Consider the following 25035-nt stretch of genomic DNA (forward strand, 5'->3'; position numbering starts at 1 on the left):
CTCAGTTGAGGGATTATTTCAACCAGCCCCTTTTGCATGTTCCTCCAACTGCCCAATGGTATGCCTGCCTTTGTAGACATGCTGGCTGCATTCTTAATGCAGGTCCCAAATGATTCCATGTTCTTTTCTGGATCACTTTAGAGAAAAGGGGTTATTGAACACTCTGAGGAATCTCAGTATTTATTTTAAATTTATGCCATTTAGCTGGGGCGGGTGGGGCTATCTCCTGCAATATCCTGGGTAAACCTTACTGAATTAAGTTCAATACTTTGGGTTCCATTGTATTAAAATGCAATTGCGTATGTGTTATTGTGGCATTGTACGGAACTCCTCTAGGAGATGTGACTAATGCAAACGTTGAGGAAATGTTAGGAATTTCAACTAATTTTTTGAAATAATGCAAACGGTTAGTTATGTTTCCTAGTAAATATTTGGGATGAAAGGAATGCAAATGGCCCACCTCTGAGTCCATCTTTTTCAAGATGCACCTTGAGCAGAAATCCATTGTCTGGCAGATTACCTATTCACAGCTTCTTCAGAGGCCCAACCCGGATAAACGAGTGCCTCGCAAACTCACTAGTGTCCTTATTCTAGGAACTAGAAACTACAGGAAAACCCCTGGGTGGGTTTGAAAGACTGTTCACCTGCTAGGGCCCATGTCGGAGTTGGGGTGATCTCTGGTAAGCTAATTAACGTGTTGATTCCTTCATTGTTTTAATGTTTTCTCTCTATTGATTTACCTTAAAAATAAAACGTGCTTGCTTAGAAAGAACTGAGTGGCAACTTATAACTGTGGCAAATACACTGTTAACCATTCGAGAAGAGATATCACAGGACAGTAGGAGACTGTGCAGCCTGAAAATACCCTGATCAAAAGGGAGAGAGGTGTGCGTCTCCACTCAAGAGAAGCAATGGCTGGGGAGCCAGAAGCCTAGAAGGGGAGCCCTTGATAGACCACAGAGTGGGAATATAGGTGTAATTGCCCAGAACTAAGACACTAGTGCCTCGTATTTTCCTGAAGTATTTCTGTCCATACCTTTGGGTGTTTCCAGCTTTCACATCCATATGTAAAGGTAGAGGTAAGTTTTTAGTTGGAAATTCATGGTTTGTCTTTAAATTGCAGATTTTTGATGACCAAATCTTGTTTATGTTAGTATATGGAATTGTCACCTTGCTAATTCAGGACATTATTTCCTTCTGGACAATCCCATTGGCTTGCACTTTATTGCCAAGGTATGTGAATTGACTCACTTCTTGTATTCCTTTGCCTTCTAAAGTAAATATGTTTCCCAGACCTGAAGAAGAACTCTGTGTAAGCTCAAAAGCTTGTCTCTCTCTCCAGCAGAAGTTGGTCCAATAAAAGATATTACCTCAGACACCTTGTCTCTCTAATATCCTGGGACTGACATGGCTACAACAATACTGCATACATCTATGATATTGTCACACAGAAAAGAGCATGACATATCAGTGTTGACTTCTTGTAGTAGTTCATGTCGCACTCCCAATCAGTACATGACCTGGGCCAGGGAAGCTAATGATCCAACCAGCGGACCAAATTCGGTGATGAATCTTGGTCATATGCCACCTGAGGCATGTTGCACTTATACTGGGAAGAAGTAGATCTAAGTCTTGTACTACCTGAAATCTGTTTTTCAGTTCAATTTGAAATTGCTGCTATAATGTTTTGTTGATTGGACTGTTACTGTCAATTTTCTTAATGCTTTTGGGGATTTGGAGGGTTTTTTTAGTTTGAGTTCAGTCTTGCGACACAGAATTATGGTCACGTCCAATAAGAGCTCTTGTGTATGCTGAGACATCCTGAACAATTTATCTAAATTTCCTTCCACAGATAGATGGTCAGTGTGGTTCCTGATAATGTCATTGGGAGAAATTCCAAAGTTACTTTATGGATACTTTTGTTGGGGAATAGCATTACACTAATTGAGCCCTAATACCAGGAACAGCTTTAACACTCTTTCGCCGTTTTGATTTGGGGAACCAACGCCATGCTTGCCCCTTGCATTCTCCACTGCCCAACCTTAGCATTGAAGCCCTCCAATACTAAGCAAATGTCATGCTTGAGAATTTTGTCAATAGAGTTGATAGGCAACTGTAGAATTGATCTTTGATCTCATCATCGTAGTTGTATGTTGGTGCGTAATGTTACATAATTGTCATTTTCATGTTTCATATTTGAAATCTACTTTGGAGCAATCCACTGTGACTTGACTCCCCACTTTGTTTTTCCTACTCTGTAAGTCATAATTAATATTACTCACTCTGAGTGGGAACCATCTTCCTCCTTCTGTCTTCCCTTCCCCCCAAGTATATTATGCCTTTGTTTTCATTTTTAAATAGCTTTTTGTCATCTCCTGGCTATCAACATTTGCTTACGCCACAGATTTCAAGATTACATTCATCCATTTCTTTCATCACCCGTTGACACAAGGTTGTTGCAGGCATTATTCTAATAAACCTACTTTAATAGATTGTTTTACTTCTAGTAAAGAACGTCTATTACCTAATGCCTTTCACCAAGACTGTCCATTTCTGCCAAGACGGAGTCCATTACTCTGGCATACCGTCTGCTGGAATGGCTATCTTGTGTTTGTGTGTGTACGTGCAGGCATACACATGAACATATGCATACATACAAATAAATACTTTTAAAAGGAAATATTGAGCATAAATAGCTGTCGGCTGGATGAACGAGGAACAGGTAATAAAGGGCTGTGCTGTTCAAACTCACCATGAGCCTGCAATGCCCATCTTCAGCATTCTGAGCCATCACCAGCCTCAGAAAGTCTAGGAGAGTGGCTCAGTTACAGATTAATTTATTCAGAAGAAAGGCAGGTCAGACTCAGAGGCCATTCAACTGCCAGATTTCTAATTCCATCTCTCAATAAAAGAAAAGAGATGCACAAAATATGTTAACTACTTCATTGTTATATAACGATATACCTGATATAGCTTGACTTAACGTCATTTTAAAGATGATACACTCTGAAGAGTTGTTGTAGCTGTGTCAGTCCCAGGATATTAGAGAGACAAGGTAGGTGAGGTAATAGATTTTATTGGATCAACCGCTGTTGGGGAACGAAACAAGTCTTCAAGCTTATGTGTAAGCTCAAAAGCTTGTCTTGCTCACCAACAGAAGTTGGTCCTATGAAAGATATTACCTCACCCACCTTGACTCTCTGAAGAGACACAGCAGTCATAGCTCAATTGAGCAGCAAAGGGATTTAGGTAATATTATTCTTATGAGCAACACATGTTTATTTGTACTTCAAATTAGAGGCATAAAAATACAAACTGTAGGAATACAAACTGTACTTGACACAGAGGGCACCACAATGGATATACCTCAACTTTTATGAAGAATTAACATAATTTCCATCTTGTTCTTGTAAGGATAGAGATTAGTTTAGAAGGACAAGCATCCAGTTATAAATATAAAGAAGAGATCATGTGTAGAGTTCTACTTTTCCATTTAAAGGAAGAAGATTAAGTACAAGTGAGAAACACTTGGAGGAGCTGGCCAGCATGCTGACCTCATGCTCTATTAAGGGTATCTAGTCGTGTCCACTCTTGGGATTTATTATAGATGCAAACTGCAAGAAATCCATGTTCACCAAGAGAGGAAACTGTTCCCATTCTTCGCAGATGAGGATCTAGCCAAAGAGATCCATGTTTTCATCATCTCCAGGTTAGCTGGACATCCAGAAGCAGCAAAGGATTCAGTAAGATCCCTAGATAATGAATCTTAGCAACACAATGTGGAAGACAGAATCATCTCCTCTATCTTCTCTTCAGCATTCAGCTCCATCAGTAGTTGGAAGTTAGGGATAGCCAAAAGCTGTCCGTCAAGACAAGCAAGTAGATGTCAGAGTAGCATTAAAGAGTGAATCAAGGACCGTGTTGTTAAGAAGCAATTAAGTCCAAGACAAAATTTACCAATCAGACATCCCAAAGAGAAGCAATTACATTCTTTAGACCCTATGACAAGGGGGGTGATGCAAAACCTCACCCAGAAATAAAGAGCAGTTTCAGAGGCAGGAACTGAATTAGAAGAGAAGGCTGCTGCAGTACACTCTATAATAGGAAACAAAATCTTTACTTTGTTTATAGAGAGAACAGAGAACCCTTTAAGACCAACGTTTGGTGCCCAAAAACGTATTAGTTAATACACTCCGAATTCAGATGCATTCTAAGGGATTTCAGGAAAAAAAAGCCAAAAATGGCTCAGAATAAAAACTGGACAATAAAAGAACATGGATCCCAGTGACGACTAAACCTGGTGATGCTCTAAACAAGAAGGGCTCAATCGTGCTATAGCTGTTCCCAATGCTTCACATTGATTCAACAGACAATCTAGGCTTCAGAGTGATGTGTGAGTTTATTGTGTGTGCTGGTTGTATTGATTTGTGTGTGGATTCTGTTGTGTGGGGATAGTTGCATGGATTTGTGAGGGTGCTAAATGAGGGGTATATGCTGAGGTGAGGGGCTATGTGTTTTGGGAGTTACTGTGCATTCTAGTATCAGAGGGGTAGCCGTGTTATTCTGGTCTGTAAAAAGCAACAGAGGGTCCTGTGGCACCTTTAAGACTAACAGATGTATTGGAGCATAAGCTTTCGTGGGTGAATGCCCACTTCGTCGGATGCATGTGCATTCTGGTTCCGTTGTTGTGGGTGGATTGTGATGTGCTGGGAAAGTTGTGTGGATCTGTGTGAGTGGCAATCATGGGGTGTGGCTTACAGTGAGGCATTTGGGCCAAGGACTCCACCATCTGTGCAGTCACTCTCCTACAACCAATGAAACTGTTCCATCCAAATTAGCTGTAGGGTAAGGGTGATGATTGGTTGAGTTACTTCTGATACCACAATGGTCTAGGACTCTGTGCATGACATTCATACATGCCTTACTGAAGCTGTACACTGCATAGGTGTAATTTGTAAAGTCAAATTGGTTGATAACTTTAAAATTGGATGGTAACTCTCTGTGAAAACAAGTGATGATTCAATCTGTTTATATTCTGAGCAAAAAGAGCCCTCAGCCATGCCTGTAGCTGTTTCCACCGATTCATACTGACTCTACAGACCTAATAGGCTTCAGAGTGACAATCCTGAAATCTTATTACATCAATTCATTTTCATCTGTCTCTGTGGTAAATTATGGATGTGATTAATTCATTTGGATTTGGGATTAAATAATGACAAATAGTCTATATTCAACCAAGTATTTCTCTTCAAGTTTACAGACAAAACTATATGCTTTACCAGCTGCTTAATATAATAACATCTCAAAATTGTATGAGTTTTTGCTAATATAGGTCCTGATCATGCAGTTGGGTTGGTGCAGCCAAATGCTTGTGCCCACCTGCATCTGACTGAGGGTCAGACCCTAACATGAACATTTATATCTGTTATATTCCTTTCCTGAGGGTCCCACTTTTTCCCCCCTTTCATTTCTATTAAAAATTAAATTAAAACTGAAAGATAAACACTTGAATGTGTAGAACCATTACTGATGCGAAACCAAAAAAGTTTACATTCACAGATCATTTTGCTACCTGTCCAAATGTGACTACCACGTGTACAGGACCTGATGCAATCCTTGCTGTGGCTTTTGAGTGCTACAACACACATAATAAATCACCATCATCTAGAGCACATCAAACACATGATTAATTTTAGGCATGTGAGCAGTCCTATTGCCTTCAATAATAGTTTAATGAATTGGGGCCTCAGATAATATTTTGTTCATGACAGTTAAAAGCATCTAAGGTATTTATATGGCCCCCATCACCAGAGCACTTCACAACCTTTAATGTATTTATCATCACAGCACCCCTGTAAGGCAGTACTATCATTCCCCATTTTGCATTGAGGAAATGAGGCACAGAGTCAAAATGATTTGCCCAAGGTCACACAGGAAATCTGTGACAGAGCAAGGAACTGAACCCTGGTCTCCCAAGCCATAGGCCAATGTCCTAATCACTGGGGCATCTTTACTCACCAAGGAAGGGAAAGTGTAATAAATATGAGAGAGAGGGTATTCATATTCAGATAAATAAAATAAGATACAAAACCCAAAGAACACAGTCAAACACTAGGATGATAAAAACAATAAAATACACAAAGACAATGAACTAATTTGTTTCTTTTACATATGAAATACAAAGGTAAACAACAAACTAAATTATGAAAAACTGTTTTGATAGCAAAGTTCCCCCTCCTTTATCATCTGTAACATTAAAGAGCTAAGTATCAGAGGGGTAGCCGTGTTAGTCTGAATCTGTAAAAAGCAACAGAGGGTCCTGTGGCACCTTTGAGACTAACAGAAGTACTGGGAGCATAAGCTTTCTTCAGATGCATCTGAAGAAGTGAGGTTCTTACCCACGAAAGCTTATGCTCCCAGTACTTCTGTTAGTCTCAAAGGTGCCACAGGACCCTCTGTTGCTTTTTACAGATTCAGACTAACACNCATTTACATTTACATGTCCACAGCAGGTTTGGTATTTTAAAACCATTGATGCGTCTCCCAGGATTCGAATCAATCAGATTATTTGTTATAAAAAAGACAAAAACTAAACAAAGATCAAAGTACATAACTATCTCTTGGTTCTCAAAATATGTCAGAGGTCACTTATGAACTCTAGCTCTTTAATAAGCAACAGAGGGTCCTGTGGCACCTTTGAGACTAACAGAAGTACTGTGGGCATAAGCTTTCTTCAGATGCATCTGAAGAAGTGAGGTTCTTACCCACGAAAGCTTATGCTCCCAGTACTTCTGTTAGTCTCAAAGGTGCCACAGGACCCTCTGTTGCTTATTAAAGAGCTAGAGTTCATAAGTGACCTCTGACATATTTTGAGAACCAAGAGATAGTTATGTACTTTGATCTTTGTTTAGTTTTTGTCTTTTTTATAACAAATAATCTGATTGATTCGAATCCTGGGAGACGCATCAATGGTTTTAAAATACCAAACCTGCTGTGGACATGTAAATGTAAATGTATTCTATTTTTACAATTTCATCAATGAGCACCCAGCTGCTACAGCAACAATTTCCTTACAATCATATTATAGCAAATTAAGACTGAAGAAATTTGCTCCTCCAATGACCCACTAGAAGCCTTCTCAACCCAAATGATTTTAAGATCCAAAACTCATCCCCCCTTTCAAAATTGTAAAGTTTCTCACGTTTATATTAAGCACACAGAGATCTGTCAACACATATACTCTGAATGAACTAATGTTCTCATTATGTGATTCATAATGATCTTTGTACTCAAGAAACAATGCCCTTGACAGGCAAGATTATAGCACTACACAGCTTTCCCTAGTTCTCCCCCATTCTAAAGCGGATACAAGACCAACAGCCCAAGCAACTTCAGATATACAAATCACTTTAATGAAGAAAAGTCATGACAAGTGAAATAAAAAGCTGTTGAGTGCTTATGCTTATAGTGTATCCACTATCCATGTTTCTTGGGTATGACTTGAATTATTGTTGCCAAAACCTGAAACTAATATAAAAGTATCTCGTTTTGCAAGAATAATTTTTCTGAATTGGTAGGTCAAGGATTTGCCCTTTCAGCAGAATGCTGGCACTGAGAAGTAAGAAGAGAGACAAACACAACTCTTAGCTCCCACTGCAATTAAAACATTTGTTGATTTTAATGGTTTTTAAATCATCTTTAAGATGTATTTTTGGGATGGTAGAGAATTTGTATCAAGATCCATGCATAATGGTTTTTGTCTTTTTATATCTATAAAGTGCTCTGGATATGCGTGAAAGGTATTATGAAATATAAACATTAATTGAGATTCACAGAACTAAGGAGGGCCATTTAACCAAATGCAGAAGTAACCGAACTAAAATATGCTTCGCAGCACCTCTGAGACAGGAATCTGTTTACCTGACATTATCAGGATATACCGTAGAACAGTTAAAACGTGCTAAACAAATAAAGCTCCTGCCCCAAAGACCCTCAGTGTAAAGGCATGAGTGAGTCAATACAGTACAATGTAAAACAAACACTGAGTGGCATGTGGCCATTATAGCTGAAATACTTCATAGAACAAGTGTATTTTTAAAAGTTTTTGAAGGAGAGGAAGTATGCATGGTTAAAAGACACGGTCAATGCAAATTTGGCACAAAATTCAAGTTTATTAAGAATTGTTTTTTACAAAACCTAAAACCAATAGAAATGTTCCCATGATTTTTTTAATTCCAGAGGAAATAGTTGGTTTTAAACAAATAAACATCCTTAGTTTGCAATCTAAACATGCAGCACTGAGAATCTGAAATGGAAACAGACTAAAAACAAATGTAAAATTTATTTCACTGATTTTTCATTCTTCCTTTGGGAGTTTTGAGGTGATGATTTCCCATTAATTGAGAGGTTATTCCAAGAAAAAGGGCAACAAAAATAAAGGCACAAAATCAGGAGTGGACAAAGGAAACAGTCAGGAGAGAAGATTGGGCAGACTTCGGGGAATGGTGTAGAGCGTTGAGGACAGAGATATAAGTAGGGGCAGAGGTATGGAGACCTCTGAATGTGAGGGGAAACAGCAAACTGAATGTGACAGAGAAGCCAGCCTGAACAGTCAAGAAGGGGAGAAATAGTATCAGAAGAGTGGGAACAGAAAATTATCTAGACAGCATCAATTTGGATACAATAGGGAGATACTAGGGGCTGGAAAACAAAGAGAAGGCTTCTGTGGTTAAAGCACGAAATTACCAGAGCATAGAGTTGTGGTGGTCAGGACAAAAAAGAAGGGATTAATCTTTCAGATATAAAGAAAAAAGAAGCAGGATATGTCTACACTACGAAATTAGGTCGATTTTATAGAAGTCAATCTTTGGAAAGCAATTTTATACAGTCGATCATGTATGACCCCACTAAGCGCAGTAGGCCGGCGGAGTGGCGTCCTCAATACCGTAACTAGCATCGACTCACGGAGTGGTGCACTGTGGGTATCTATCCCACAGTCCCCACTGCCCATTGGAATTCTGGGTTAAGCTCCCAATGCCTGCTGGGGCAAAAACATTGTCGTGGGTGGTTTTGGGTATATGTCGTTAGTCTCCCCTCCCTTCTTCCCTCCCTGAAAGAAATGGCAAACCATCGTTTCACGCCTTTTTTCCTGGGTTACCCGTGCAGATGCCATAGCACAGTAAGCATGGAGCCTGCTCAGCTCAGCGCTGCTGTTGTGAGCATTGTAAACACCTCGCACATTATCCTGCAGTATGTGCAGAGCCTGGATAGGAGCCGCCAGCACGAGGATGATTGTGAGGAGGACATGGACACAGACGTTCCTGAAAGCATGTTATGTGGCAACTGGGACATCATGGCGGCAGTGGGGCAGGTTGATACAGTGGAACGCCGATTCTGGACCCAGCAAACAAGCACAGACTGGTGGGACCGCATAGTGTTGCAGGTATGGGATGATTCCCAATGGCTGCAAAACTTTCGCATGCACAAGGCCACTTTCATGGAACTTTATGAGTTGCTTTCCCCTGCCCTGAAGCGCAGGAACACCAAGATGAGATCTGCCCTGACAGCTGAGAAGCGAGTGGCGATAGCCCTGTGGAAGCTTGCAACGCCTGACTGCTACTGGTCAGTCGGGAATCAATTTGGAATGGGCAAATCTATTGTGATCCAAGTAGCCAAGGCAATCAGTGACCTTCTGCTAACAAGGGAAGTGACTCTGGGAAATGTGCAGGTCATAGTGGATGGCTTTGCTGAAGTGGGGTTCCCTAACTGTGGTGGGGCAATAGATGGAACGCATATCCCTATCTTGGCACTGGACCACCTTGCCAACCAGTACATAAACCGCAAGGGGTACTTCTCAATGGTGTTGCAAGCACTGGTGGATCACAAGGGACGTTTCACCAATATCAACGTGGGATTGTCGAGAAAAGTACATGACACTCGCATCTTTAGGAACTCTGGGCTGTTCGAAAAGCTGCAAGAAGGGACTTTCTTCCCAGACCAGAAAATTACCATTGGGGATGTTGAAATGCCAATAATTATTCTTGGGGACCCAGCCTACCCCTTGCTCTCACAGCTCATGAAGCCATACACAGGCAGTCTGGACAGTAGTACGGAGCAGTTCAACTATAGGCTGAATGGTGGTAGAATGTGCCTTTGGACGTTTAAAAGCCCGCTGGCGCTGTTTGCTGACTAGGTTAGACCTCAGTGCAACCAATATTCCCATTGTTATTGCTGCTTGCTGTGTGCTCCATAATATCTGTGAGAGTAAGGGAGAGACGTTTATGGTGGGGTGGGAGGTTGAGGCAAATCACCTGGCAGCCAATTTTGAACAGCCAGACAACAGGGGGATTAGAAGAGCACAGCTAGGCACGTTGCACATCAGAGAGGCTTTGAAAAACATTTTCATGACTGGCCAGGCTACGGCGTGACAGTGTTGTGTGTTTCTCCTTGATGGAAAACCATCCCCTTTGTTGAATGTACTTTCCTGTAAACCAATGCCCCTGCCCACTTCAACCACAGCTGGCAAAGGAAATAAAGTCCCTATTGTTTTGAATCCATTCATTCATTATTTAAAAAAAAAAAAAAGTGAGATCGCTGACAAGGTAGCCCGGGTGGGGTGGGGGAGGAGGGAAGGACAAGGCCACATTGCTTATTGTAACCACATTACAAATCAAAGCTGTTTGAATGACAGCTTTCTGTTGCTTGGGCCATCCCCTGGAGTTGAATGGCTGGGTGCCCAGAGCCTTCCCCCCACCCCGACGTTCTTGGGCATCTGGGTGAGGGGTTTATGGAACTTGGCGAGGAGGATGAAAAGGTCTTGGCTGCCAGAGAGAACGGACTCTCCGCTTCCCTGCTGCAAATTCTCCTCCTCCTCTTCCTCATCCACAAAATCCTCCTCCATGTTGCGTGAGACTCCTCCCTTGCAGGTGTCCACGGACAGTGGTGAGGCACTGGTAGGGTCCCCCCCTAGAATGGCATGCAGCTGATCATAGAAGCGACATGTATGGGGCTCTGAACCGGAATGACCGTTTGCCTCTTTTGTCTTGTAGTAGGCTTGCCTGAGCTCCTTAACTTTCATGCGGCACTGCTGTGTGTCCCGGTGTAGTCTCTCTCCACCATGCCCCGTGCAATTTTGGCATATATATATATTAGCATTTCTTCGGCTGGATCAGATTTTTCTCCCCATACATCAATCAGATCCAGTGTCTCATGGTCGCTCCATGCTGACCAAACAGGACATGAAATTCAAAAGTTCCCGGGGCTTTTCCTGTGTACCTGGCTAGTGCATCGGAGTTAAAAGTCCTGTCCAGAGCAGTCACATTGGAGCACTCTGGGATAGGTCCCGGAGGCCAATGCCGTCAAATTGCACAACTCTGCGTCTGTACTACCCCAAATTTGACCCAAGAAGGTTGATTTTAGCGCTACTCCCCTCATCAGGGAAGAGTACATCGATTTTAAAAGCCCTTTAGGTCAGCGGAACGGGGTTCATTGCTTAGCCGCATTGCTTATAAAATCAACCTAACGTGGCTAAATTCGACCTAACCTCGTAGTGTAGACCAGCCCTAAGATTGTGGACTTGGGGAAGGGAAAAGAACAATGGTGTTGTTGCTCGTGTTACAGAATAGGTGAGAGGGAGGGGACAGGAAGGAGAGCGAACAATCTACGGTAGATCACAGACACGCTGTACCAAATTTGAAGTAATGAGATATCTCGGATGTTAAATTAATAAAAGAAGATGAAACGCTCGGAAAGAAGCTGTAGAGTTTTTTTGTGGGGGGAGGAGAAGCAATTATGCAATCACCCAAGGAGAGAGTACACAGGAAAAAGAGTATAAAGGGATAGAACCAACTCTAGTGAATTGAGGAAAAGAGAAGTTAAGTGACTTGAGCAAGACTTAGTGACTAAGCAAATCAGTAGCAAACCCAAGAATGGAACTCAGGAGCCCTGACTCCCAATCTCCTGCTCTAGCCACTAGAGAGCATTCCCTCCAAAGCAAGTTTCTGTCTTCATCAGCACTAGCAAGCCATTCAGAGAAAGCAAGCTGCTTTCTTGATTTCCTGCCTGTGTTGCTTAAAACATAGTCATATTTACAGTATTATTGTAACTAGCCACATTTTATGAGCAAGTTAAGGCCTTGGGAATAAAACTCCTATCAACGTTTTTGTTTTATTTTTATTTAAAGTTAGATTGATTGATATTTTGTTTGTAGTTTGCAACCTTGCTTCACTTCCTGGTTGATGACAAAAGTTGTGATATGTCTTGTGGAATAGAAACTGAGCAGCACCTACACAACTGACTAGCAATGTGTCCCAGGAGAAGGCTATGTATGCTGAGACATCTGTGCCAAGAGACACTAAAGTGATACTGGCTGGCTGGAGAAGACATCTAAAGGAGATGGCAAAGGTTATATCTGATCCCTTCAGCAAGGAGGTTCTCTCACATTTGAAAATAAGATTTATAACGGTTGGGTTTTTAGCTAATCCTTCTTTTCCAGATAGTAGCAGCAGCCAATGGTACAATTTGTCCATCTGCATCTGTCCAGGAAATTGCAACCTTTCTTCTTGGATGGGGCCCAAACCACATTATTCAGGGCATTTTCATCTCCAGATCAGATTGCTGAAATGCATTCTACATAGGGCTGCTGATAACCACTCAGAAACATCAGTTGGTTTGGAATACAGCACCTTATTTATTGGCTAGTGTTTCTCACATACGGTATATTACATCTGCACTCCATCAACTTCACTGGCTTACTATTTGTTTCTGGGTACAATTTAAGTTTTGATTCACAAACGGTCTATAGGATTCCAGCAATTCTGCTTCTCCCCTCGCTTTCCATCTGAACAGGGGATCGATCATATATGGCACTCGAGCTGACAGTCCCTCCTATTAATACACTGAAGGCAGACCGGAGGGTCCTCAACTTTGGAATTTGCTTTCCCTGCCAGTTTACCAGAGCTTGGTTTTGTTGATATTCAAGGCAAGACCTGTTTATTGAGATGTTAGACAAACACCTGTCAGGGAGAGTCTAGAGATAATAATGACTATGCACACATAGTCCAGTCTCCATGCGTGCAGGGGACTGGACTAAATGACCTCTTTAGGTCCCTTCCAGTCCTACGATTCTATGAGTGCTTCAAAAAGGGACTAATTTGCCTGGAGATGCAATCTGGGGGATGCTAAGGAGGTTTTTGTGCTTTTTAATGTGAAAAAGGGTTGTGTTTGCTCTTGCTGCGGAGGGGAAAGGGGATTTGTTGACATTGTGTCAATTTAGTTAGATTAAATTATGTGATTTAATTTATGCACCTGAAGGTTTCTGATAGGCACTTATAAATTAGAAAAAGTGTGTAGTTACTGATTAGAAAATTAAAGTAGATTGTTTTAAAAAAGCTTTCCAAAATGACAGCTGATTTCATTTCAATGGGAATGAAGGGTTACACATGTTCATTTGTGATGCAAGAAGCCCCAGCATTCAGTTGGAAGCACTTCAGAAAGGAAGGTCTTGGACAGTCATATCCCAAGTAATTATTCTTATAAAGTTCTTTTTTTTTTGAAAAATGGATCTGCCTAAAATATTTCACATTAGAAATACCAAGTTTATAGTTGAGGGTTCTGTATGTTCATCATGGCAGTTCTTTAATTCTCTATAGGCAATTTACTTAGCACTAATTACCGTTCCAAGCATTTCCCAAAAGAATAGTGGCACCAGCAGTCTGTCTGAGTTAGACGCTGGCTCCCTACCTTAATAAGATACCATACATCCGCTGACATTTCACACAAGATAAAATTACATTAGTATTTTCTTCAAATATCCCTATAAATCTAGGTGCGGCATCCCCACTCTGTTCCCAAAACAGCACATATCACACTGATATTGTCCAATGTCACCCTCTTTCCCAAGATTTAATTTTATTCATAATTAAATAACAAAGCCCCAGGGCAGGTCTACACTTACAAACATAAGCCTTAGCCTCTGAGCTGCCTCATGAGAGGGCTAATTGGGATTTCTCTCCAAAGGCCTTCCTATTCCTCCCTCTTGTCCCAGAGAGACTAGCATTTTATGTTAGATAGGAGGATGGTCACATGGTCAGGGAATTAGGAGATCTAGGTTCAATTACCAATTCTCCCAGAGACTTTCTGTGTGACCGTGAGTGATTCATTTAATTTCTCTGAGCCTGAGATCCCCATCTATCAAATGAGGCTAAGAATATTTCCTTTCTTATGCCTTTGTCTTTCTTGTCTACTTAGACTGCAAGCTCTTTGGGACAGGGATCTCTCTTTTTGTATGTTTCCACAAGTGCCTAGCAAAATGGGGCCCCTGTTCTTGGTTGGGGCCTTTGACACTACAGCAATATAAATGACAGTCTATCTTTCTGACTGAGATAATAAGACCCAATGGGTTTGGTCAACAGTAAAATAGCCTGCTCTTCCATATACAGTCCTGCACCCTGATGACTCGGTACAATTCCAAAATAATCTCTTTCTGATGAGGAAGTGTTGCAGTTAAAAGTTAATTCCAACAGTAGAGTACAATTTACTCTTGATTTCCCTAGCTTTGTCTACACTAAACTGTTTTGAGAAACAGTGTCCCCTCTTTTCACTACCATCAGAGCAGCACCTCTGCTGATTGCAAAGGAGGGATTAGGTGGAATTGCTATCGTAGACAGACGACCCGAGTTTTTAATCACCGTTTTATCTACATTCTCTCTGAACAGGATTAAACCACACAGCACTAAAAACCATCAGTGTCCCACCTTATGCTACCAGTGTTAATGCAATGAAAGGGAGATTTCCCCAAAACAGCTTATATGGACACAACCACTGAAAATTCAGCCCAGCCTTGTCTCTTACAGACCTGTGTGATATACTTCAGACTGCACAATTTATTGTATTTGAATGTACAAACTAACCTGCTGTAAAACTTAGATACTACCATGAATTACACTAAACCAAAATACAGGATATTCTTTTATTGCAACACTCGGTTGGTATGTTAAGTGAGCTAAAGCACATTTACAGCAATTTTTCAGTAATAATAAACAAATGGTTCTATCGTTAGCTATTATAACCCTTTTATAACTCAGCTATAACATTTACTCTTTGGTAAAGTTTGGCCTACAGATTTAAAGCTAAAGAGTAATGTATTCTTCCACCCATTTAAAGAAAAACCTAATGAACCTGCTAAATTTCTTTATATTCGTCATCAGGTCAAGATGCTTTTTGGTGATTATATCCCAATATTGCTCCCAGTTCAAAAATAAAGTTTGGTGAAGCGACTGGATGCCTCAGGGAACTGGTAATTGGATTCAGAACCTTTAGCTCATGAGGTCACTTCTTTGAATCAGTTCACAACAGTAGTTTTATCCTTTAATAGGTTTTTATCCTTCCCTTTCAATGGTGTATCTGCCACTGACTTCACTGGGAGAAGAATGAAGCCCTTAAGTAATCTCAGTCTAATTCATGGTTAACAGGTGTTCGTATCAAAAAAATACACCATCACAGCAGGCACTAAAGTAGCATCTCAGTTCAGAGCAAGAGAGAGGATTTGACGAAGGCAGAGGCACATTGGCCTGCTGGATATGGGTGAGCTTGCACATCAGTGCTGTTCCTGTTCTGTGGATATACAAAGGATGTCCACCTTCAGTCTATCTATCCACTCCCTACACAACCTCTACAATTTGCTTTAAATAAGACATTTGCCAAGCAATTAACCAACAATACAGTCTGATCACTTAAGTATGCTGGGGAGAAAATGAAATATAAACATAATTTTTTGCATTTGAAGTTAATGTAACTGCACAGGGTTTGGACTAACAAGAGAAACAATTGCCACTTCAAAAATAGCAGTTGCAGCCTATCCAATCAACACTAGCCATGCCCCAAATCAGCAGAATGGAGAGGTAACTCTATTCCTAATGTTTAGTTAACATGACAAAATGACAGAGTATATTAATTTATCTGGTCATCTGTCTGCTTTCAAGCTGCAGAAACACCAACCAACCCATCAACCCCCTGTACAATTTAGACTCCTTGGCCTTGAAAAATACAAATCCATACTGCCACACCTCAAAAGTATGTCCACTTAAGACTTGCTTCAGGAAACGGGCCCAGATTCTTACCACCCTTTCTACATTCATTATTCTATTTTTCAATTCTCACCCCCCATACTCTTTTCCTTTACTTCTTTTTTAATTCTCACGTCAAACAATAGTATAGGGTGTATTTACATAATAATAAAATGGTTTACATCGCCCTTAAAATACAAAACAATTTAATTTAGAATATTTTTCATGGTTTTTCCTCTCTGCCTCTGTCTCACAAATACTTATTACGTGAATTTGTTGTGCGTGAACACTGTCCAGCATATGTTACTGATGTCTTTTGAAGCTAACCTAAAAATAAAACTCGAAGTAAAAATAAATTAAAGTTTAAATAAATAGCTGCAAAGTGATGTCAAATACTGAGGAAAAAATCCTGCACACTCAACATTTGGAGCATAAAATACATTGGATTTAACACTAAAATAATTTTAAAACAACTTGGGTTTTTTGTTTTGTTTTAAGAATGTGCCTATAACCTATAGATTCACCACTATATTAACCACCGATTTTGGTGTTAGGACGTCACACCAACAAGCTCTACTAAAGAAATGGGCAAAATTCGTTACTGATATAAGTGGGTGCAACTGACCTCAATGGGAGTAACACAACCTTACATCAGCAATGAATTTATCCCAACACACATACATGTCGGGGTTTATCATTAAGCCATAATCCTGCAAACATTCAGACACATGCTTAGCTGCGAAGTGATGCATGTAGTTCCACTGAAGTCAATGGCACTCCTGACATGTAAAGATTGGCACATGCATGTTTACAGGATCAGGGCCCAATTTACTTTCTTTCTCCCATCATTATTTTTTTAATCTGTGCGGAATAATATTACATGAAAGACACAGTGGACAGAATGTCCGCTTTATATGCGGAGAAGGAAGTGTGGGCAGCCTTGTTTGCTTGCATAATATATAGACTATGGGTAAAATTTTCAAAAGTGTGTAAGTCCCATTGACTTTTAATGAGGGTTAGACTCCTAAGGTATGTCTATACTGCAATTAAAAACCTGCAGCTGGTTCGTGCCAGCTGACTCGGGCTAAGGGGCTGTTTAATTGCAGTGTAGACATATCCTGAGTTCATTTTCAAAATAGAACTTAGACTCTTTTGAAAATGTTATCCTACACAGGCACACCCACCCACACCAGGCAAAGTTCCCCTGGACGATCACATTTATTAAGTGGAACTGGGTACAAACAACACATTATTTATTACAACAGTGCCTAAGAGCCCTAGTCATGGACCATGACCCAACTGCGTGAGGTGCTGTACAAACACAGCATGGCTCTTGCCCAAAAGAAATTACTACCTAAATATAAGAAAAGAGACAAAACGGATGGAAAGACACACAAAGATGGGGGAGCACTAGGAAACAATGAGACAGTATTGGTCAGCATGCTAGGGAGTGGTATCAGTACACCAGTGACCTAACTATTGTTAAGTTTTGTAGGCATCATAGCAGAGGAGAGTTTTAAGGAGGGATTTAAAGGAGAATAAGGAGGCGGCTTCGCAGAGGTTTACAGGAAGCTCCACCCAAGTGTGAGGGACCATATGGGACAAAGGGGCTTGGTTGAAAATTTAACAAGTGGGTGGCGGAGACTGTATCATTGGCCGATCAGAGGCAGGAACTGACATTTCAACAGCGAATGAGAAATGATAGATAGGGTGGGGCTAGGCTGTAAAGGGCCTTAACGTGAAAACAAGCAGCTTATGTTTGACACGATAGAGAAAGGAGAGCCAGTGGAAGGATTCAAAGAGAGAGGTGACATGGTCAAAGCAACGGAATTCAGAATGGATATGAGCGAGGCAATACTGCATTAGTCAAAGGCAGAGAAAAGGGTGCTGCAGTAATCAAGATGTGAGATGATGAGAGAATGTGCAAGAGTTTTAGCTGTGTGGCTTGATAGGAAAGGCTGTATCTTAGAGACGTTCTGCAAAAAGAATATGCAAGCTATAGACAAAATGTGGCTGTGAGGACCTAGAGATAGTTTGAGTCAAAGATGATGCCCAGGTTACAGGCACGATGATGATATTGTCCACGGTCATGAAGAAAGGAGGTGGGCTTGGGGGAAAAGAATAAGAGCTCTGTTGAGCCATGGTGATCTTGAGTGGACAGCTAGACATCCACAAGGAGGTATCAGAGATACAGGCCAGGACTTGAGATTGGACAGAAGGACACAAGTCTGGAGTAGAGAATTAGACCTGTAAACTGTCAGCACAGAGGTGGCAGTTAAATTTGTCTGTAAATGAGATTAGCCAGAGATGAAGTGTAAAGGGAGACAAGAAAGGGGCCCAGGACATTGCTGTGGCACCTCCACGTTGGAAGGGGGATGAAGAGGATCCACTGCAGGCACAATTAGAGAGGTAAGAGGAGAACCAGGAGAGGACAGAGTCACAGAAGCCAAGAGAGGGCAAGATTTCAAGGAGGAGGACATGGTCGATGGTGTCAAAGGCACGTAACAGGTCAAAGAGAAGGAAAATAGAGTACGGATTCTTAGCACTAGCTAGGGAGAAGTCATTAGACTTTAGCAAAAGCAGTTTCAGTGGAGTACAAGGAGCAGAAACCAGATAGGAGAGGGTCATGGATAGAACTGGAGGAGAGGAACTCCAGACAGCAGTTGTAGTCACTGTATTCAATTAGCTCACAGTTGAAAGGGAGAAGAGGTGGCAGTTGGAGATGTTAGTGGAATCAAGGGTAGGTTGGGGGGCAGGTTTTCAGATGGGAGAGATTAAGGGTATGTCTACACAGGCATAAAAAACCTGAGGCTGACCCAAGTCAGCTGACTCGGGCTCTGCGGGGTTCGGGCTCTGGTGCTGAAAAATTGCTGTATAGATATTCAGGCTTGGGCTGGAGCCCAAACTCCGGGACCTTGCTGTGGGAGGCTCCAGCCAGATCCCAAACATCTACACAGCGATTTTTATCCCCGCAGTCCAAGCCCCATGAGACTGAGCCAGCTGACCTGCCAGTCGCAGCTGTGACATGGGTCTTTTATCCCTGTGTAGACAAACCCCAACTCATGTTTGTATTGTTAGGGGAAAGAGACACAGGAGATGGGATGGGGTCACTGGAGCAAGTGGAGAAGTTAGAGGAGGAGAAGAGACAAGAAACTTCAGTGTTTGTGACAGGGCAGAAAAAGCAAAGATGCATGGATAGATGTAGCTTATGCTTTGTTACTACATCCTTTGTATTTGTACTGAGAGCAAACCATGCTTAAGTGACACTCACAGAAACTGAATTAGAATGGTCACAAAGTGCAGGGATGCTGAACAGCTGTTTCCCAATGGTGCAATTCCTTAAATTCATATTGGTTCTGGTTGTTCAATTTGCTGGATTATTATATAGTTATTTCTCAATAATAGTACATAATGTAAATCTCTTTTCTCAGAATGGCCAAGCCATTGCTAAGTAGAATGTATACAGTCACTTTATGGCTTTTTGTCAGTACCTGTAATGTGACTATCCAACTCCCGCTATGCTATGAATGGTCACTACAAGCCCTCTGCTCCTATCCCACCTCAGAATTTTCAAGCTTTTTGCCAGCAACAGAAATGCCCCATTATCCTTTTGCTCATTTGGCCGACATAGAAAAAATCCAAAATTTACATGAAAGAAAAAAGGTTTTTTTTAAAAAAGGGTTCTGAAGCTTCTGAAAGAGAAACTGTTTTTAAAAACTTAAAATCCCTTTGGTTCATTTCCCTCCTTACTCCCAAACCTCTCATCTCTGCGTACAGAATAACCATCAAATACTGGTGGTTTCATTATTTGTTTACAATGGGAGAATCTTACCTCTTCCTTCCAATGTATGCCCCAATCCTACAAACCAACCAGCATTTGCAGACTCTTGTACCCACTCAATGCCCCACAGTAGTCCACCCGTGCAGATCCAATTGCAGAACCAGGACCTTTATTGGAAAACAAGATCAAATAAAATATACTGCAGTTGTTCTGGGGAGAAGAGCTTTGCTGACCCAAAGGAAAGAGCGGGAAGGAAGAAACAGAGGAGGGAAAGGAAGGCCAATGAGGGGAGAGAGAGAAAGAAGGGCCAAAGGGTTTTGTTGTGATGCTGTTTAAAAACTTTCAACAACTCTTAGCACTTTGTAAGCTTATGTTTTTTCTTCGCTTTCATTTAATACTTAACAATTTCAGTAAATAACAATTTGAGGGTTCTTTATGTAAACTCAGTAATAACCCTATTTGCTGCCAATAACAGCAAATAAACTCTGAGGGTGAAGAGTTCAAGTCTTGGCATGCAGCCTTGGAATGTATTCTGACTGCAATATGGTTATTTCCTCGTAAACAGGAATGCCCCTCACGTTCTCATTACAATAAACTCACTTCATTTTGTGTCCGTTTTATTTGAGGAAAATAAGATCATGACAACAGGTATACCAGCTTCATTCAAATGACACCCTGCAATATAGTAGTAAAACATTTGCAATATTTCTAAGAAAGATAATGTCAGTGGAATAGCATGCTGTCACAAGACAATGGCTGCCTGTTACAGATAACTACCACAATTATGTATTGCTTTAAAAAAAGAACATGGCAGTGAGACAAAGACCTTTTTTTTTTTCAAAGTGGTATCCAGTTATCCCATGTCAATGTTCTATTCCAAAAACCTTTTATTTCTGTTCTAACAAATGATTAAGGATGTAGATATTGTCAGTCTCCATGACAGACAGTTGTGCAGTAGAATAACAGTTGCTTGCAGCCTAACATTTGAAAGTTGTGCTCTGACTGGCTTAATAAATTGCTATATCACAAAACCAGAGAAATCAGAAATGTATTCACGAAAATAAGTGGTCTCAAAATTGTACTGCAAAGAAAAGTTTTCTGTTCAGCTGGCTTTTTTAATTAAGGTCTTAATTTATCAGCAGGGATCATAGAATCCATTTGCCCCAGAAAACCGTGGAATTTGTGTCTTTATGGAGAATCTTTAGTTTTTACACTTTGTGAAAAAATAAAAACGTATACCCTGGAACCCCAATTATCTGATCTAATTGGGGCCAGAGCAGATAATCAAAACTTCAGATAATCAGGAGAATGAGCGAGGCTCAGGATGTCAGCTTTAAAATTGTAAATATATCAATAAAACATTGTGGCTAGAAAAACTAAAGTTCAGAGTTTCATTTTATTTGCAGAAAAACACAGATGTTTATGTTTTTTATTGGATAATTTTGTGGGTTTATCACAGAACACTAGGACCCCTGTTTATCAGTAAAGTAGGGTGTCAGACATGCATCTGACTGTCTGATTTATATTATTTAAAATTTTACCAGTGTATCAGTGACACACAAGATTATAAATGCTCCTGGCATATCATGTACATTTTAACGAAAGGGATCTAAAAAAACCCCAGAGCTCACTATGAAGACATCTGACACCAGGAAAGTTGTCAAAACTTCCTATTGAATGAGGAAATCCCTGTTTTCAGTTAAAAGTTTGGATGGTAATTTGTTCCCAACCATTTAAAGCCCCCTTAGTTAAATCTCTGCTCTCATTTACATCTATGCCTCCTCATCCTCTTCCCACCTGCCAAGTCTCCTTAAACGTTCCCAGTCCCACTTTTCTATGCCATCATTTATGCCTGCACCTTGCACCCTCTTTTCGCTTATTTCCTTCAAACCAGGATAGCTCAGCTGAGGATTACGGATGCTTATTTTAACAACACAAATAATTTGCAACCAAGATGTTCAGTACCTCTATCACCAGGTAATTTAATTAAAATTATCCTCATCCTCCCTCCCTGCTTCCCTCTTATCTTACTGTTTGTTAAATTCCATTGTTGCACTTGGCTTCAATTTAGGCCCCAATTCTGCAAAGACTATGCACATGAGCAATCTCATTGAAGTCAGATGCTTAATTCTTTGCAGAATCAGAGCACTGGGCTACAAGCTCTTTAGGGCAAGGGCTTTGTCTACCTACGAGTTTGTACAGCACTTGCCACAACAGGGGCTCAATCCAGACAGGAGCATCCAAACTCTACCATGATACAAACAGCAGTAGAATAATAATCTCCTTAAAATACACATTCAATGAATCCTCCCAGTCATGTTCTCTACTACATGTTACCATCATTCAAGCTTCCACCATCATTAGATGTATCATGTATGGCCATTATATCTAGAGAGCACCACGGAGAGTTGACACTGAACAAAATAATATAATTAACCATCGTGTGGAAGAATGTAATACTACAAACATTTTGAACAAGGTCTCCAGGAGTTTGGTTAATATTATAGGATAAACTCTACCCTTGACACATACAAATACTTTAAATTATTATTAGTGTTTACATACACCAAGAGAAAAATGTGCCCCTAAATCTCTCCAGTAAGAAAACGTTTACTGGACTTTAAAAATGAATGGCAAGCTTTTTATCGTGCGGTTTTTCCACCCCCACTGGTGTCCTGTTAATTTGATCGTTCTTACAGTCTCTCAGCCTCTTGGGTTTTCCCTGCTTGGTATCCTCATAGCAAAACTTAGAATTCAAAGCATGGAGCTAGAGAGCTGTGTAAATATGTGGAAAAGCAAGTTCTAGTAATCCGTTATTTATGTTATACTTCATAAGTCTATGTAGAGTGGTAGGGACGTGCAATCAGGACAGCACAGCAGTTACACAGGGCATAGAGAACGGGCAGTAACACTACAATACAATACATCCAAAATGTGCCTGGTAAACCTTTACTTGCGGCATAATGCATAGAATAAAGGAGGGAACTTTGCGGGGGGGAGGGGCGGGGGTTATGCCAAGAAACAAAATATATCTACGAAGACAAGAATAGCTAAGAATAGCAAGAGATTTTAGAAGAATTCCACAGTGCATGCATAATTTGGGAATTTCATTTTAGAGGAAAATCTAGTGTTGCCATTAAAGGGAAAAAGAGAGGGGGCAGCTACGGCCCTAATTCTGCAACCATCATGGTGGAATCTGCATTCACACAAGTGGAGCTCATTGCAGGATCAGGTTCTGTATTAGTCCAATAGTTATACAATATATTCATTCTGAGAACTATTTCCTAAGAGGTTTCTCTCCCACATCCCGCTGCTTTGTTCGCAAATTTCGGTGGATCACAAAAATGGTTCTGCAGATTACAACAGTTTGAGGATCAATTTATTAGATTACACCCAAAATGTATTATATTGCCACTCAACTAGTTTTTCAGCCAGTTACATAAATACTGAAATCAAATAAATGCCTAGAAAATTCTTTTGAAAGAGAATATTTATATTTGCCAAAAAATGCCCCCAGATATTGCTTTAAATAAATGCCTCAATCCAGACTCACAAATTATAATAATCACAATAGAGCAGTACTGAGTTATTGTATAACAATTTGGCACACTAGAAGAGATCTGTGTTTCCTTTTTTATTTAGGTCTCACTGTATGATCAGTGGACTCACATCTCACCATACGCTGTATTCATCAAAAGCTATCTAAGATGGTTCTCCCCAGGTCCGCATCTTCCATGCACAACATAATTGGCATGCAAGCTGTGTACCTGTTCCTACTTAGATTGTCTAGAACTAGATTAATACTGTATCTTGTCTCATCACTTCTCAGCAAAAAGGTAACAGTAATAATAATGATGGCCCTTTTAACATTTAAATTAGACTATCTGCTTTTATCCCCCCTGTGGGATTGTGTGCATGTAGGATTAGCTATTTAGTTAATAGGCCGCTATGCCCTGTAGCTGGGTCTCTGGATGCCTGTCACCACCCATACCCTCCATTTGCAGGAACTGGGGTTACACTACCTGGCAAAACCCCAAGCTACTTCAGTGGGGTTTTTTTATTTTTTTGGATGGGCAAGTAAAATGTCTTTCTTTTTTTTTTTTCATCCCAGTAGACTAAGGCCACAGTAAAAGTGGCAAGCCGGTTTTATGGATGGACTGGTAACTGTATATGCACTTTTGCAAGGCTGGGTTAAACCCTTGCACTCTGACATGGCCGGTACCTGCAGGCCCATCACCATCTCCTGACACCTTAAGGTTGGGTTACACTATGATATGAGTCCTCCAACCTCACCGCTGAGTTACACCTTGATGTACATCAGCCCCCATCCCTGAAATCTGGGTTAGGCTCTGACCATGGCACATGCCACCCCCTCTCTCAGAGCCTGTGAACAAGGGAAGAATTGCATACCCTTGGAGAGGAGCAAGGGGAGCAGACTCAACAACTATCCTCCTAGCAGACTCTGGCCTAAGAAGACCCTGTTGCCAGGGGTCTCAGAGCATGGGTCGTGTGGCCTTGGGGTCCCAAGCACATGGGCTCCCCAAGACCAGCTGGCTCAGGGTACCAAGGGACAGGAGATGGGTAGCAGGTCCCTGAGAATTGGGGCCCCTGGCTGAGGAGGTTTCAGGTCCCGGAGGAATAGGGAGCAGAGCCACCCAGCAGTGCCAGCTAGTGCCTTGGGGAAGCTCCCCATGGCACTTTAAGTGCCTGGTTTGCCAGAGGCCAGACTCCCTGAGGGGACTCCGGGTTCCCAGCTCCCAAGCTGTAGCCCAGGAAGGGAGGTCTCAGGACGCCGGCACTGTGGGGGAGGGGGGTCCCTAGGGCTTCACAAAGCACAGCACAGGTCTCTGATTCATCCGGGCTGCCCCGCTGTTGGGGGCTGGGGAGGGTCCCCGGCCTTGGGGGGTCCCAGGGCTAGGGGCTGAGAGAGGTCCCCAGGCTGGGGGTGTGGAGGTCCAGGCTGGGGGCTGCTGGGGGTCCCGGGCTGCGGGGGCCAGGTGTAGGGGGTCCCCAGGCTAGGAGTGCGGGGGGGTCCAGCCAGGAGGTCCCAGGCTGGGGGGGTGCGGAGGTCCCGGCCAGGGACTGCTGGGGGACCCGGGCTGCAGGCACGGGGGGGTCAGGCCAGGCGGTAGGGAGTTCCCAGGATGGAGATGTGGGGGGTCCCCGGGCTGGGGATGCGGGGGTACCTGC

General features: G+C 41.6%; 1 protein-coding gene across 1 annotated transcript in view; it reads right to left on the reverse strand.

The window, feature by feature from the left end:
* GRK3 (G protein-coupled receptor kinase 3) overlaps positions 1-25035 on the reverse strand; it is a 128362-nt gene that overhangs the window by 102750 nt on the left and 577 nt on the right. The gene's annotated exons all lie outside the window — the stretch shown is intronic.

This window comes from Trachemys scripta, chromosome 15, assembly GCF_013100865.1.
Source record: "Trachemys scripta elegans isolate TJP31775 chromosome 15, CAS_Tse_1.0, whole genome shotgun sequence".
Lineage (NCBI taxonomy): Eukaryota > Metazoa > Chordata > Testudines > Emydidae > Trachemys > Trachemys scripta.